Below are 18,423 nucleotides of genomic sequence, written 5' to 3' on the forward strand. Positions count from 1 at the left end.
TCATTATGAGAGAATCCTACCTGATTCGGCAACAGAATGAAAGATTTTGAGGCCTAACGCGATCTTTTCACCCGTTATAAATGATCACATGTCTTCAAGTCGGTGGATCGACACTTCTGAACAAATTTTTAAGATGGAACGAGGCGCTCGAAATGTCATTGGGTGAACGTGAAACGTTGAAGCCATTGGCTCCCATTTCCCTCGTCGAACAATACAGCTCGGTTTCGCTGTTTAGGGTGTTCATACTCCACGGATCAGCTGTTATTCTTCTCATGTGAACATAACCTCGAAAAGATCTGTAGGGGTGGCTGATGTTCAGGGTATGGACAGAAGTATGGAAACACCAAAAACACAAGACATTACCATGACCAGTGCGGTGCAGGAAAACCAGTGGCATTCAAAACAGTTTCTAGTCGTCTCGGAGTGGGTATGTACAGGTACTGTATGGTTTTTGAGGGAATCTAATACCATTCTTCCAGCGAAACAGTTCACACACCCTTCCTCGAAAGTATACCACATAGGCCCGATAATATTGAGACCTGGTGACTGTGGTGGCCAGAGGAGATTCGACAGTTCATCCTCGGGCACACAAAACCTGTCCTCGACGATGCGAGTTGTGTGAACGGCAGTCCAGACGTTTTGGAACACAATATCATCACTGGGGAACAAACATTGTACCATCTGATGAATCTGATAATACTTAGAAGTAACGTGATCTTGCAGAACAACCGTCGGACCCATGGAATACCATGATACAGCAGCCCAGATTTTCATCGAATCCCTGCCATATTCACTGTCGTGATGTAAAAGTGATGTAAAAGTGTTAAACAAAACTACTTCTCTTATTCTTCATCTTGATCAGTTTTCAGCCCCAGGCTGGGCCTGTTTGGAACATAAGCCTCGCCATCTAGTCTTGTTTCCCATCATCTTTTTGTGTTTACTCTTGCCCAATCAAATCCAAATGTGTCAAATGGCTCTGGGCACTATGGGACTTAACATCTGAGGACATCAGTCCCCTAGAACGTAGAACTACTTAAATCTAAGGACATCACACACATCCATGCCCGAGGCAGGATTCGAACCTGCGATCGTAGCGGTCGCCCGGTTCGAGACTGAAGCGCCCAGAACCGCTCTGCCACACCGGCCGGCTTGCCCAATCCGCAACCTCTTTTTTTCAGCAGGCTCCTTCACACCTTAGAGACATCTATCCCTTGGTCTTCCTCTTGGCCGTCTCCTTCGCATTTCCACTTCATGTATCTTCTTGGGAATACGCTTGTATTTCATTCCCCTTAAGTGTCCACACCATCTTAGCCTTGATGTATCTATTCCCATTCTGCAAGGAAATCTCTTGTCCCGTTTTCCTAACAGACAAGACTACTCCAACCAAACGACTCTCCCATTTCCTTGTTACGGACATTAGCACCACTGGTGAGTAGTTTTGGAATTCTAGCTTGCACTGTAACTGTTTGCTTCTGGAGCTCCCTTCGTGTTTCTTTGGTGATGGCAGGATTCACGAACACGGCACTGAGTTTTGCAGTCACTTTCGCTGCTGTCGTTCTCCTATTTGTCGTCATAACCGTCTTCAATGACCGTCTGTCACGATCACCTAACACAGACTTTCGTCTGCTTTGTGACTTAGCGGGTGATGCTTTTCCGCTTTCCCTGTATCCGTCCTAACAGGCCTTGGAAGACCCAACGGTACCGACCGGCCGCCGTTTCATCCGCAGCCCACACACTTCACTGGATGCGGATATGGAGGGGCATTTTGTCAGCACACCGCTCTCCCGGTCGTATGACAGTTTATGAGACCGGAGCCGCTACTTCTAAATCAAGTAGTTCCTCAGTTTGCCTTACAAGAGCCGAGTGTACCCCGCTTGCCAACAGCGCTCGACAGACCAGATGGCCATCCATCCAAGTGCTAGCCCAGCCTGACAGCCCTTAACTCCGGTGATCTGATGAGAACCAGTGTTACCACTGCGGCAAGGTCGTTGACCTTTCCCTGTATGGGGTATAAATATTCGATGCTGTGTCTCATGAAACACCAAACACTTTGGCTGTCTTGGTTATGGAACCATCCACCATACAAACACCAACAATTGGCCCTCGTTTGAATTCACTTTATGTCCGACATAACGCACTCGCAACAACACAGACCACTGTTCTAAACATGAATGGCACTTGCAACGTTTTGAGGGCATCGCACAGATGCAGTTCATGCTCTAATACAACAGCGCAACGCACATGTTTGGCTACCAACTTCATTTATCTTCAAGAATGCATTTCCCATGTTTCCATATTTTTGTCCAACTCCTTTATAAGTGAGCTGTTAGAGCTCTTTGTGGCAACAGCGTCACAACCAGAAGACTAGTTACAGAGAGGGAGGCAACCAATAACGTCATCAGGAAGACAGCCTAAAACACTGTTTACTGGTAATTCTCGACACTTGCGAAATGGCCCGTATCTCAACAAGTGTCTGTCTGCTGATATATATGTTTACGCTACTTCTTTTCTAGTTCTGGTCGCTGACGTCTACAGCAATAATAAGTGAATAGGTATCCTTGGCAGCAGTTAGTGACGGCTTACTATCGTATGTGGCTTGGTTTCACATGGGCCCTTTGTTTGAAATCTGACCCCTTTATGCCTCGTATCTCAGTTGAGAGCTACTTGGCATAACTTCTTCGCCTTGTGAAGAATTCTGTCTAAAATGGGTCCCCAGTGAGATCATAGTAAAGACATCGGCCTTAAAGGCGACTAACGGACAGAATGACGATATGCATAAACAGCCTTGTTCCAGTCATGACTTTGCTGAGCCCTGTGAGGTGGTGTCATTGTTACATACATACACTCATATCCTACGTAGAATCATCCTGCCTTTTTGATTGAGAATTTACGTGATTCTGTGAGTCATTTCCGGCGAATGTTAGAAAGCTTTCTTGAACAGAAAACAGCTGAGTATTTCCTAAAGCAATAATCGTACCAATGTTCCAGCTTTGAAAACAACACGCTGTCTCCGGGCGCGTAAGATTAACTTTCTTTCTTTCCCTCGTGTTAACTGAAACTTTAATCTTGAAGCAACGGCTGTAACCCTTATTTTATTCTTGGCTTTTGTTAATCCATGTAATTTGTGGTGTGCCAGTTTATTCACAGAACTCTTTCAAAAAAATGGCTCTGAGCACTATGGGACTCAACTGCTGTGGTCATAAGTCCCCTAGAACTTAGAACTACTTAAACCTAACTAACCTAAGGACATCACACACATCCATGCCCGAGGCAGGATTCGAACCTGCGACCGTAGCGGTTGTGCGGTTCCAGACTGTAGCGCCTTTAACCGCTCGGCCACTCCGGCCGCCCAGAACTCTTTCCAAACAGCAAGGTATAACATACTTTGTGCATGTTAAAGCTATGTGTAATATGTTTAAAAAAATTCAAAATTCTTATTGATATCATTATTTGTTCACTAGTTCCACATTGATAGCATAAAAAGGTAATTGACGTATGACAGTAAACACGGTCCAGTCACATTAATGTGAACACCACCTGTGCTCGACGTCAAAGTGCAATAATCAATTGCAGACGGCATATAACAGCCACAGCAGAGGACTGTATAATTAATGTGTCCGGGGGGGGGGGGGGGGGGGAGGGGACAGTGAGTCAGTGAGTCGTTTTCGTAATTCTGAAAAACAGTTTATCTACCTTTCCAGAAGGACATCACTGGCTTTCGGGCTAGGGGTGGAAGCACCTCCGAAACGGCTAAGTATGTAAACTCTTCGCATGCCTCCGTGATTAAATTATACCGTGGGTAGCAAAACGACGCTATCCAAATCCGGCGTCGAGGCAACAGTGAGACACATTGGGTCATACATGACAAGGGTAAACGACGACTGTGGATATGGGTACGAGCTAACAGAAGTGCAACTCTGACCAAACAACCACGCAGATGAACCAAGGGACCACCAACAGTATCTCCCCAACGGCCGTCAGCGAACGCTGCTGCGTATGGACCTCCGCAGGAGTTACTTGGTTCACACACTCATGTTGACGAAGGCTGGAATTCGCACGCCAGTAACTCAACTGGACGTCTACTGAGTGAGGACAGGTAACCTTTTCAGATGAGTCACGTTTTATGCACCATCAGACACATGGCCGTTGGCATATACGAGCGTGAAAAGACTGAAAGCAACCCATCGAGAGAGGAGGGGGGATCATGATGGCCTTCGTAACATTCCCTTAGTGATCTAGTCATTGTGGAAGACATAATGCATCAACACCAGTATGCATCTATCCTTGGGGGTCATATCCACCCTACATGCCGTTTATTTTTCCTCGGCACGATTGCATCATCAGCAGAACAGTGCAATATGTCACACAACTCATAATAACATACGTGTATGGTCCGAAGAGCACCAGCATAATTTACCATAGTCCTTGGCCACCAGATTCCCCGGTTTCAGACATAATCGAGAATCTGTGGGAAAGCCTCGATCGGACTGTTCGCGCCATGGATCCACAACCGAGAAGCCTAACGCAGCTGGCGGCGGCAATATAATCGCCATGGCTCCGCACTCCTTTTGATACCTTCCAGAATCTCACTTCTTGTCTTCCTACACGCCTCGCAACGGTCCGCGCAGATTCAATCGTTTGACAGGTGGCCACGTTAATCTGATTGGACGGTATAGTCATACAAGCCTGTGAATGTCCCATATCGACTCAGTACACCAAGAAGCAATCTTCAAGGAGGTTACTCGCTGTCCACAGTTACAGCAGCGTCAGTCCCACTGTAATTGTGTACTGTGGCGGCTATGTAAAATATAGGATATGCAGACCAGTCCTACGGTGACAAAGAGCAACCACGCTGCAACAGGAACCATATATGGCCTCAAATGAGCAAAGAAATCTTATGATGACCACAAGACAATTGACTTCACGGTTTACAACTGTCACAAAAGTTCCAGTTCCCGATAAACTGTGTGTAAACAGGCTCAGAGTTGATTTTCTGTGTGCCAGACTTCCGTAAGTGCGTTCAACTCTTGATGTGAGTGTTTTACTTTTGCCTGCTAGTAATTCATTTCATGTACTTTTACTTTAAAACACAATGTGTAGTTTATCTCGCAACACTCATCGTATGGTCTGTCGCATGGGACAATTTGGTGGAACTTTCGTTTCCTGCAAATGACGTGTTTCAGGGAAATATCACGCAGTTAAATATTGCATTGCTAAATTTTACCTAAGACTAAAGATTTTGTTCTGGGCGCTTCAGCCCGGAACTGCGCTGCTGCTACGGTCGCAGGTTCGAATCCTGCCTCGAGCATGGATGTGTGTGATGTCCATAGGTTAGTTAGGTTTAAGTAGTTCTAAGTCTATGGGACTGATGACCTCAGATGTTAAGTCCCATAGCACTTATAGCCATTTGAACCATTTTAAAGATTTTGTTGCTATAAACTTGTGTTATTTAATTTATTACCTACTCAGACCAAATCTCCTCTTTGTGCAAAAGACAAAGTGGAGCTCATCACGATTGCCCTGCCAAAGAATAATCTGAAATTAGTAGAAGGTAAACGAAATAAGTACCTCTACTTCAACAGTTATAATTATCAACATCTTATGTACAGGTGAGGTTCTCCACGGAACTAATTATTCTGGAGCCTCGATGACGATTCAGTGTATAACTGTTACTGAAGGCAAATTTCCACTTACTTGTACAGTGTAACTTAAAGTGATGCAGTGCCACAACATAAAAATTTTTAAGGTTTGAGCTGAAACAGGTGTTCAAATTTAATATGTTGACACGCACTCGACACGATTCAATTACCGTGAACACAATATTTATATCTGCACATGCATTACATGTAGGGCTTCACTAAGGCACTAAACTAAACAGTTCCTCCTCCAGGTACCGCCTCAGCGTGCTTTATAGCAGGTTCTGATGAGATTGATGAACAGTAACAGTAATACAGCACCTCGTATCGTGGCCCATACAGAGATCGTACATTGAGCTAAGGTCACTGCTGTTATTCATTTTGATGTTCTGCAAGCTGAAACGCAGGGAGCTTGATGGCACCGCGGAACCTAAGCGAAGTGGTGAGAGAAGTTACGGGAGAGATGCAGACTCCAGTCTGGTGCCACTCTAAGCGGATTAGAGGTCCTCCCTGTTGCTCATTGGTTCGGCTGGAGCTTCGGTGATAACCGCTGGCTCTCTCGTCTGCAAGTAGAGTATCTACTAAGCAGCTTATTGTAACTGCGTCTTAGGTAAACTCAAGTAATGAACAGTAGACAAAGCGTCGTCTTGCTAGTTGAGAAAGTAAGATCTCTCCTGAGATGGTACCGCTAGCGACCTTAACTTCATTTCTAACAAAACAATGCCGCTATGAGATATCTAAAATATTTTTCTCACTCGATGAAACGGAAATTTGCTTGACCAGTTTCGAAAGTTTTAATAGCGATTCTGTATATGGCAGCGGACAACATTGCCGTGTAGGGTTTGTGTGGAGTCGGGTTCGGGCTAGAGATTGTGCAGACGTGGGCTTAGTTTAATATACTATCTTCATTAAATCGAAAATATCTTCCTTGACAGTTAAAAAAATAGAAGTTTGACAAAATGAATTTAAATATGTGGTGCAGTTATAGTTACCGAAGCATTAGCGTTAGAGCAACATAGTAAATGAATTAAAACTTCTTCAGCAGAAAAATAAAACTGTTTAAAATTAACACCACTGCAGTAACACTCAAACTGGGGCCACAAGAAGAAATAAAACACTTCGTAATCTATGGCATCTCGGCAAAAAAAAAAAAAAAATAGCTTGCCAACACAACCACTAATACAAACAAAAAATTAGAAAAGCAGCCCTCTCATATAATTGTGCTTTCATACCTTCACACTTCAATTAAATGCTAGATCTACTATCTACTCTCTTCGCCAGCTACTCACTATGCAAAATTAGCAATTGTATTTCTCTGTACACTACCATACAAAATTATGGTTACGCTCACAGCGTGATAATAAAATACGAGATTAGCATATTACAAAATTATGGTTACGCTCACAGCGTGATAATAAAATACGAGATTAGCATATTCCCGCTCCGAGAATGCAACCGCGCGCCCAGCATGTAAGCATACACAGCAACCTCAATATGCACATGGTCCTTCCATGTGAAATACACATGAATAATTTTAGCTGAAAGTACTGGAAAGGAAACGGGATCGGAAAGAGATAGGAAACAGGTAATGACTTCCAGCCGCTCGTGGCATTGCGGCAAGGCAACGGCGAGAGTTGAACATTTGTGCCAGACCGGGACACGGACCCGGAAGCTCTGCGTCCTTACACCGATCGCCTTAACCGCTTAGGCCGTCCGGACACGCTATCTATCAGACCCTAATTCCCAATTTCCCGTAGCCGCAACGCAGAGACCCCCGCACATTAACCCCCTACTCGTAGATTTCTGTTTCCCGAAAGGGCGCAAAGTCTGTTTGATGACAATGTTTCAGTGCAGAGAATACACCACTGTCTGTGAGTAGGGGGTTAATGGGCGGGGTTCGTTGCGGAGTGACCAGCAGAAAGTTGGCGATTTGGGCTTGGTTGACAGCTTTTCCGAATGGCCTTGGTGGTTAAGTGGAGTAGCGGAGCATCCAGGTTTGAGTCCCGGTCCGGCACAAATATTCAGCTGTCGCTGTCGCATTGCCAGCCTGTGCCCCTGGATTTCATTATTTCCTTCCTAGCTCTTTTCCTTCCTGTTTTCTTTCCACTCTTTTCACCCAAAAATATCCATATACAGTATATGTCCCAGCTGCTTGATCTTTAAATCATATAGAATATGACAGATTGTTACACTCAGTGCTCACGACATGTGCTCTTCCCTGTGCACTAAGACATCTTGAATCAGCTCAGCCGACCAGTGTTACACTGTCACTAGAGCACAGTGTTAGTGCTCCTCTTGCGATACGGATTGCCCTGTCTGCGTATGCTCTAGAATCGCCGTCCTCTCGCCCAGGAAAGACACCAGTTGGCCTCCTCACCTGTTTGTGTCTACACTCTGCTGCCAATCCCCGTGGCGACCATTGTGGAGTCCCAGTCCCGGCAGCCAGGCACACCAGATCTACGGTAGGCTCCGTAATTGTTGGCTGTGCACCGAGTCATCACACTGACCCGCGCCGTGTTCACACCTCGTAACTGCCACCACCGCAATGACTTCGGCCTGCTCCACCACTTGCGACGAGTCTGCCCAACGCCCCCATATGAGCCCGGCGCTACCCTACAACTCCTCACCCGCTCACACCATGGCTGCCGGCAGAGTTTCACCTTGATGTCGCTGCATCTCCGACTCAGCTGCTCAGACCTCCAAGTGCAGCCCGCTTCATCAACCTCTGCCACCAACCCCAATATTCCAGTAACGGGATACTTTTTGCTGGCAAAAAATGAAGTAGGAAACTTAATTTTTTTATCTTGTGCACGTAGTTGAGAGAGTGTAGAATCCAAGTTCTCGACCCCCAAAACCCTCGGGACAACTTTTTGCTGCCAAGAAAATAAAACTGGCACTTTGTCCAGGTTTTTGCCTATTACTCGGAAATAATGCATCCTCCAAAAAATTTTACTGTTACCAGAATGAAAGAGCATTAAATTTTGCGAGGGATGATCAACTTAAATGTCAAAATCGGTGCTGCCGTTTGCCACAATCAGTTGCCAAAGGTCGTTTCTTTTTACCATCTTCGCTAAAGTCTGTTCCAACGTCTGTAAAAAAAACGGCTCGTCCAAATGAAAAATGCCAAGTTATCAAAGTTATAGAGCATGAAATTTCATGTTACATAAGCATCTAGTTTTTAGTTTTAGGCACTATTGAACGTGCATACACAAGCGTATGTGTTAACGTAATGGGCGTTGTGCCTGAACAATGATGTTGTGCACTTATTGCTGTTACATGTTTTCCTGTTTTCAATGTTTATGCTTGCTTAAGTCGGTATTATGACGTTAAGTATCATTTTAACGTATTCACATCAACAATGCGATACTTTTCTGGTTAAACAGCATGTGTAACATGTGAAACGGGTGCACCGAACTTGACATTTAATTAGATCATTCGATGCAAAATTTAATGACCCTCCATTTTAATAATGGTGGCATTTTCAGTAGCATGCACAGTTTCCAAGCAATAGACGAAAATCTGTAAAAACGACAAAATTTAGTTTTCTTTTGCCATAAAACGTTGGCCAGCGAGTTTTGAATATACACACAAGATAAAAAACAAAATCTTCTACCGCATTTTTTGGAAGCAAATGGCCATTTTTGTGGTGCTGTTACTGGACTACACATCAGCCACGCTCAACCTTGACCGCCGGAGAAAACGCAGGCTTCCACACCGCTCCACCACGATCCCGGCAGTCGCTTCTGGAGATGTTTTCTGTTGGAAGTGGAGTCGCCCATGATGAGCCTGGAATGAGGCTACTTCCGGCATCAAAGCTACCAGGCACGCCCTCTGGCAATATACTCATTCGAGACCAGAGTTGTCGTGGATGGCAGGTCAGAGTAGGAAAAATAATGTTACGGGAATATCATATCTTGGTACGAATTTAATTAAGTTAATTACTCTCTGCCATGAAGCAACTTGTTTTAAACTGAGTTGGATCTTGGAGGCTATGAGTCGAAATTTGAGCTCTATGGAGGGTGCCAGATCTTAGGTATGGATCGTGATGGACAGAAAGAACCAAGGATTATTTGAGATGCAGACTAGTAATTGATAATGGAAAGAGACAGGTTTTATGAACTTGGTAAAAAGTTAAATTAAGTGGTGTTCCTATGGAAAATGTGAAAAGATGTTCAGTCTGTGAAACTGGTAGTGGATGCATTTCAGATGTAACGTGAAAAGCTACAATATCTTTTTGCGAAACCGCGACCTTTTAAGGTGTCCTGAGAACTTTAGGATAACAATACAATTTGATATTTTTGCAGAACTTAACTTCACTGTACTTCCCTCTGTGCATTCCTAAAACAAAGATTGTTAGTCCCTTTCTTAAAACGTCTTGTATACAGACTTCAGATATTCTTTAGATTACAAATATAGAGGATGTTCGGAAATTCCCGTTACAGACTTGTAGAACTTGTAGAGGGGAGTGAGTACATAATACTTTGGATAGCAACCCGTACCTGGAAACGTACCGTTCCCGTTCTAAAACTATTTTCGGTTCAGATCTGTAACACGTCCATGTCTGCTGAGGGAAAGAGAAAAGTCCCAGAGTTACTTGTCCTGGTACGCAGCAGGGTCGACAGAATAACGTGCTCTACGCCACACGGTCACCTGTTGTTGCAATGCATCAGTACTATTCTGTAAGTACAGTATGCTGCGTTCTGCTCTTGCTTTGGAATCAAGTAAACACGTAATGTTTAAGTGTTAATACAAACAGATGTGCTTAAGTAATAAAGGAATGGTTCATTGTGTTTCCTTTTACCTAATAATTGTATTTCATCGCACCTAATTCAACTCCTCAAGCAGAAGTGGATGAGTTAAATACATGAATTGAAACGGAACGTTTCCGGACATAGGTTCCCATACAAAATATTATGTATTCACTCTCTTCTACAGGTCCTAGAAGCTTGTAACGCAAATTTCGAAACACCCTGCAGAATATAGTATCTTCATGAAGTTTATCTATTATGGGTCTTCTACAAACTGTGACCGTGTATCAAATGTAAATACGGAAAAAACTGACCAGTCACTTTTAAAATATGTTTTTTTTTTATTTTATTAAAACAAGACGGAAACATCAGAAGAGTTGATACATTTAAGTATTGGAGAGAATAGGTCTAATAAAGTGGATTAGGTAACACGACATGTAAAGAAAGATCAAAGAGAATGAAATTAGCATAAAAATTCACCCAAAATCGATATGATAAAAGAGCAATATAATTCCAGGCAAAAATTAAACACAATGAAACAGTAATTAAACCAGAAGCACTTTAAGGATTTGAATATCTAACACTGAATAAAAGGGGTGGACAAGAAGAATTGGAAAAGAAAGAAAGCAAAATGCTCACAAAAATTTTATCACCTTTTGCGACGCTACGGTCGCAGGTTAGATTCCTGCCTCGGGCTTGGGTGTGTGTGATGTCCTTAGGTTAGTTAGGTTTAAGTAGTTCTAAGTTCTAGGAGACTGATGATCTCAGAAGTTAAGTCCCATAGTGCTCAGGGCCATTTGAACCATTTTGAACCATTTACTACTACAGATGACCAAAGATAACTACTGGATGGAGAGAAAAAATGAAGATCCATATATAAACCTAGGAACAATCACGGACACAATATAGAGGAGGAGGTTAAAGTTTTGATTTCATATTTAGAGAATTAATGACAATAGACTATTGAAGAAAATTTTTTAATTTCATTTTCAGATTTTAAAAAGAAATACGGGAAGGCTGGAAGAGAGAAGAAGGGATCTGAGAAAACCTAACGTCACAGAAGACACCAAACAGACAGGGAAAATTTGAGGCTACTGATCAACACTGCAAAATTTCCTGTCCAACCACAAATACCACAACTTGGGTAGGGGGGGGGGGGGGTGATGTCAAATCAACGGAGACGGGCTATCAGCTAAGGCATGAATGAAGAAGGTAGAGAAAGATAAAAAGATAAAGATTGTACCTTAGTCTCAGGTTCCTAGAGGTCTATAATTGGTCAATTTCTGTAGTTTCGCACCTTTTCAGGCATATCTTTGCAGTAAAGTTGGCAATCTTAGTGAAAGTAATAAGCGCCGTCGTAACGGATATTGTAAACTGATGAACTGGAAAAGGGTCTTGCCTGTTTCGCCACCTAAGATGGAACGATATATATTAGCGATATTTCTCAGCGAAGAAAAGGGAGGTGTTGATTTACAGATGCGCTTCACCAGGCTGCAGCGTAAGGCGCTCAATTAAATCCCATATTCATTACCGCGGTCATCCGGTGTGATCGGGCTGCGTTTAAGTCACTGGACACTCAGCGGGAGTGGATTTCAATCCCCTGTCCGTAAGCCAGGTGTAGGCTTCCAGCTTAAGATGAATGCCAGGGTGGTTCTTTTTAAAAAGGAATTCGAATTCAGTTCGACTACGTGATCAGTCTGTAATGATCTCATCATCAACGGACAATTAAATCCTATTTCCCAATTTCTATCTCAGAATCTCAAGGAATGAGGACATATTACATTCCTGACGATGATTCATTCATTGCGTGACACTGTCTTGCTCAGCTATATCTTCGATGTTGTGCGGCAAGAATATGTTAGCCGCCGCACATCAGAGCGAGATGCAACACCTGGACAGCGTTCCGAGACCAACCGTTACTCCCCAGGCGGCAGAAACAAGTGTCACGAAGCTTAACAGCAAAGTGACATATCGAAAGAAGAAATATAGGATACGGCCCTTCTGCCATACATGCCGTGGAAAACGGACAGAATCAGTGGTGTGTTGTCCAAACACGACGTAAAGACGAACATCAGTGAATGCCTCAGATGAGTGAACGAGAAAACGGACCCACTTGCAGTGCCGAGAATGTCGGAATGTTCTGAACATTTGGAGAAGTCTATTTTGAATAGATTGGACGATTAATCAACACCAGGATCAGTGAGCATAAGCGGCGTGGCAGGTTGTGATAGGTGGAGAAATCGCCCGTTTCGGTGCACCCACTATGTGAGACCGACGACAGAATAAACTTCGCCGACACGACAGTTTGGAGAAGAGCTACGAAACTGGCTAGTTCAGCGAGGCCATAGAAATCCACATACATGAGAATAACTTCAACAAGGAAAAGGAAAACCTTGAGGGAAACGGATCCTAGATTCCCGTCCTGCAGCGAACGACCGTTGTAGGTAGGAAGCACAGAACCACAAGCCTCATAGGTCGGCGCGCTATGCACACATAATCTGCGGCCGCGAACTCGACTCCAATCAAGGGAAGGAATGAAAGCACGTAGTTCAACAGAACAACGTCTAATGAAGTACATTCTGTCAAAATGGGCGCAGGGTATAAGGTTAAATTTCAACCCATCCAACATGTAACCGATACTGGTTGGTCATTCTAGACTCATTAGCTCGAAATATCGAGAATCGGCAACATCTTTAACCATAAATGAGACAAATATTAACTTTCTCTCTCAGAAATGAGTCTAAGAGTAATAATAACCGGATATGTAAATTGGAAGGAGCAGGTAACTGCAATGTGCAAGAAGGCATCAGCATCTCTCCATACCCTACAGAAATATAAAAAGCTCTTCCCTTTTGACCTAAAAACCTGCATGCAGACGAGTGCAGAGATTTCCATACTCTCTGGCTTCTCCACTGCTTCATCAACGTACAATGTCCCTCATATCGCTCCTCGAACTTAATGCTTTTGTTTGAACAACTTGGCACTTCCTCGAAGTCCTTCTCAATTGCAGGACCCCGATTATGCAGTAACGTCCCTCATCATATTAGACAACTGAATAACATCTATTGCTTGAGAAGACAGTTAATGTCATATATGCTAAAGTGACAATAAGGATTACCATTGTCTCTTTACCCACGTTATCCCTGCACATCCTTCTTTCCAACCGGTTCTTCCTCATTACCCAATATTCTTAGCTGGTGCAGTCTCCATAAACGTCGTTTCTTCAGAACTCACTGTATAAGAAAAAATCTTTTTTATACACCGATAAATTCCTTTCGTATCTCCTACTATCCTTATTGTTACTATTATTGTAAACCTTCGTCGCCGGTTTCGTAAAGGCCTCGTCGCTACTGCTGTGGAGGCCGAGTTGCCACTGTAATTACGGTACGCCGAGCATGTGGGTTGGTGAAACGGCTTCTAGTGCAGTACACCGCTAAGGCAATTTCTCCCTGCCACTATCACACAGCTATGCCCCAGCATCAGGTAACAGGATAGGAGAAACTAGTAACAAAGTCACACAAATGAATTAAAAGGACTACTTATCTTTTTGAATAGTTGAATACTGATGTCGGCAGCACTGCATGAAATATAACACAAAAAAGGCTCTCAATGGCTACGTGCAGTTAATCGTAGGTAAACTTCACAGTACGTAGCAAATCCAATTTATAACTATCTGTTCATTTCTAAGAGTTCCCTAAAAGACGTTCCCAGTCTAAGGCAGTCCTGGAAGATGATCTATAGCCAAGTGGGCGACAGATGCTCTTCTATCTTCCGACCACGCTTCTGTCTGTTGTCGTCTGGTCATTCGCGGATTGTATTCGGCGGACAATTGGCTGAGACGAAGTCGATATCTTCATCATCAACGCCGCCCTGGTGGCTGGAGGAACTCTCGCAATTTGCGAGTCTCTACAGCACTGGCACCAGCTCGCATCTATGCGCCTGTAGTGCTTTTGCCGTGGCTGTGTCTTGTTCGGACGACACAGTAATTATTATCGCCATTGTCTGTGACAGCAGCAGCCGCAGCAGCAGTAGTACAAGTACTGCCAGTGTTAACTTTATTAGTTTATAGTGAATATTATTCACACACATTATTAGTATAGACACTCACATCATTGTCGTACTGCTAGTCATATTAAAATTGCTATTTCTTAGTTTACTATGATATAAGAAAAGGTACTATATGTGTGAAGTCCTGGTCCGATGTAAGAGAGATCCTGATCGCCCTTATCAGACCGGATAAAATAAATAAATAAAGAGTAAAAACGTAAATAAAGTAAATTTATATGTTTGTGCAGAATGCAAGAAATGTATTCGTCTTTGCAAGATATGCGTTTGTGCGTTGGCTTCGCTTGTCGAACTGCACTTGCACTGCTGTCCAGTATCCGTTCACACCACGGCTGTTGTCCCCTCCCGTGCCATTCCTTTTGCACAGGTGGGGTAATGTTATTTTGTGCGCACACTTGCGTTAAAATAAGTTTATTTCAATACGATACTACACATTACAACCAATTAATTTCTTACTGCGAAGTCAGTATACAGCAAGTTTCTGCATCTCGTCCAAAATCCGTCTGTGTCACTGATCTTCATCAGAAAACATCTCTAAAATGTTTAGCCTGCCAGCAGTACAAAGCCAATATTAATATGTAGGCGTGCCTGTTAGATGGTAGCAGCAGACAGACATTTCATTCTTCAAAACATCTTCCCCAGCAAAATGCGCCATTCCGTCAATGTTACCTTAGTACGTGAAGCACTCCACGAGTGAGAAGCGAGACGAAGGTCTGCCAGATTTAATTCCTGGAACTGCGGTAGGCGTGTCACACGTCTCATTCAGGCGCGCAGCGGCGGCGTCAGTAAGAGGCGAGGTCGGCAGCCATATTTTTCGTTTAGAGCTTCCCTCGCGCGGATATAAAGCTGCTCCTTTAAGACAGAAATAACTCGCCCGGTAAACGCAATACAGGCGCCATCTTTCTCGGAGCTTCATCTGGCGTCCGCGGGGATTTCCCGAGTGCACCTGTAATATTTCTTCTGGCTTTCTCCCGGCAAGCGCCGAGGCGCGCGCTCCTCTGCACGCAACGTTTCTCTGACGTTTTATTGAGCCGTTTCTCATACTTTCACGCTTTGGATCACTGTATTCAACTCTCTGTAGGTGCGTGTGAAATAACATGTAGCACATTTGGTTTTTCGGAAGATAATTCAGCAATCAGAATGCAATATAACATAATATAACTTAGTCAACAACATATTCGAGTTAAGCTGTATTCTTCAAACACATGTGCCTTAAATATTAGTAGGATCACAACAAAGTGCCGGACAATTCCTGCATGTTAAAGGAATTTTACTTTATTTACGAGGCCTAAAATAAATATATGGTAAAATTTCCGCGTTCTGAACCTGGACAGGCCAATCGGGCCCGATCGACCACCGAGTCGTCCTCTGCCAATGGAGTCACTTGATGCGGTGTGGAGGGGCAACGCTCTCCCGGTCGTTGTCGGGCTTCTTGACCGTGGAGCCACTAGTAACAGATCGAGTAGCTCCTCAGGTGACGTCGAGATGCTAAGAGCACCCAGTGCCCGACCTTTCATCAGGTTAATATTCCTGGCAGTACCTGAAACCGAACACGGGCCTTCCCACATGGAAGTCAGCTGCGCTGATCACCCAGCTACAGAAGTGGACGAGTTAATAAAGAGAAAAGCATTATTGGGCAATTAGCAACCCCAGTGAGCGCCCTTCAAGCAAGATTTTATTACAACGTGGAGTTTCTTTGTGCGAGATCAATCAGCTATTACTTTTTCAAAAATGAGTGACATCAATGGATAGGCTGAGATGCTGTAATGCTGTAAATCTTATGTCACACATGTTGTACCTAGTTTTCGACAAGTTTACGACAACTGGTTACATTTGGATGGTAATACCGTGCACACTGCTAGGCAGTCATCACCAGCGCTGTGAGAATGGCCTAGTAACAGTGATATGTACGTATTTAATGGCATTCCATGGTCTTAGAAAGTACCAGGTATCACAGCATATCGGACCTGAATATCTATGGACACAGTCACATGTAGCATTATTTCAAATCATAAGTTATCGGATCATTTTTGAAACTGGAAAAATTGCAAATCTACAGTAGTATGTGATGCTCACATACAAACAGTTCCATTCGCCATGACGTATGTGGCTGTGAGAGCTAAAAGTAGCTCTAACTAATTCAAACAATGAGAAGCTCATTAATTTATGAATATCATATTTCAGCACAGATAGTTGTGACTAGTGAGGAGTCAATAAAGAAACCAAAACTTTCGGTCACTATAGCACAAAAGTGTACATTTTAGGATGGGCATTTCTTCGTAAAATGAAGTATTGCAATCATACAGTGGTGTGTTGAGAATGTGTCGCTTACAGAGACATTGAGGCTCCAATACTAATCAGTGTCTGAACTTTGTGAAGGACTTCACAATTATCGAAGATTGGGAATATTTTTTTTTTTACTATAAGAATGTAAAATTTGCAGTTAAAACGTCACAAACTCGAGCCAATAATTATACGAAAGACATAGAATGGGTTTAAAGTAAACTGTATAGTTTTTGCAGATGATTGTTCAAGAAATCTAAAAAAATCTAACTTAAATTTTAAGGACACAGTAGCCAACAGTAGTGGTCTCAGAATTTCAGATTAGCCGGTTAGCCGTGCGGTCTAACTCACTGCTTTCCGAGCGGGAAGGCGTGCCGGTCCCCGGCACGAATCCACCCCGCGGATTAGTGTCGAGGTCCGGGTTGCCGGCCCGTCTGTGGATGCTTTTTAAGCCGGTTTTCAATCTGCCTCGACGAATGCGGGCTGGTTCCCCTCATTCCACCTCAGTTACACTATGTCGGCGATTGCTGTGCAAACACTGTCTCCACGTACGCGCACACCGTCAGTACTCTACCACGCAAACACTTGGGGTTACACTCGTCTGGTGTGAGACGTTCCCGGGGGATCCACTGGGGGCCGAACCACACAATAACCCTGGGTTCAGCGTTGGGGTGAGTGGACTGCTGTAGCCTGTTGTCGGGTTGTGTACTACTGAGGGCTGCTGCGGGGCCGAAGTCTCTCCGTCGTTCCTAGGTCACCAGTTCAATACAATACAATACAATACAATGCAAGGTAAATTTAAATATGTTGGACGAAGTATACAATTCAGTGGACTAGAAAGATAAACTGTAGATGCAAGTATAAGTAAGAAAAATTGCATATGGTTTAACTATACACTACCTACAGCAATAACTGGGTCTTTAGAAATACAAAACTAACGCACTACACGACAGTGGTGAACAGAATGTGTATACAGTTGTGAATACATAAGAATGAAGTACATTCTAAAAAGAACAGAGATATTTGAAAGACGGATTATTAGAAAAATAAGACGCACAATATACTACCAACACAGATGTGAAAAGAAGTTATTAAAAAAATCTACCGAAATACACCTAAAATACCATATGTAATGGAAGAAGTAAATGTTAAAGCATCTTCAACGCCTTTAGCTAATGCATTAGAACAGGCGAAAAACGAGGTATCTTATTGTATTTTTGAAAAAAAGTCAACAGTAGCATGGATTACACAAATAATTGAGGAAGTAGCAAGAAACAATCGGACGTAACAGAACCGAAGTATTTTAAGAATGAAATACTACATTTACTACATTAGAAGGCAGGAAAGTAAATAAGCAACAATATGGATGGAAGAAAGGAAAAGACAGTACGTGGAGTAGATGGCGTGTTGGAAAAGTTGGAAGCAACAAAGACTGAAATAGAACTGAATTTGTTGCATCATGCCAGTTGGTCAGTAAAAACTTAAAAAAAAGTACACGCCAAGATTAATCTACAGGATATGCTAGTCCAAAGGCACGCCATCTACAGAGTAACATTTTTAAACTCTGAAAGTATCGTTTATGGCTTAGTGTAACGCTTCGATTTCAGCCAAAGAAATCGTAGTGAAATATTCACTTTGTCTAGTTCGTTGCTAAAGATCTCATTTTTGTTTCATCTTACTGTATTTTCATA

General features: G+C 43.2%; 1 protein-coding gene across 3 annotated transcripts in view; it reads left to right on the top strand.

Annotated features, from left to right (window-relative positions):
• LOC126191410 (hemicentin-2-like) overlaps positions 1 to 18,423 on the top strand; it is a 1,933,978-nt gene that overhangs the window by 1,859,068 nt on the left and 56,487 nt on the right. The gene's annotated exons all lie outside the window — the stretch shown is intronic.

Source organism: Schistocerca cancellata, chromosome 6 (genome assembly GCF_023864275.1).
Source record: "Schistocerca cancellata isolate TAMUIC-IGC-003103 chromosome 6, iqSchCanc2.1, whole genome shotgun sequence".
Taxonomy (NCBI): Eukaryota; Metazoa; Arthropoda; class Insecta; order Orthoptera; family Acrididae; genus Schistocerca; species Schistocerca cancellata.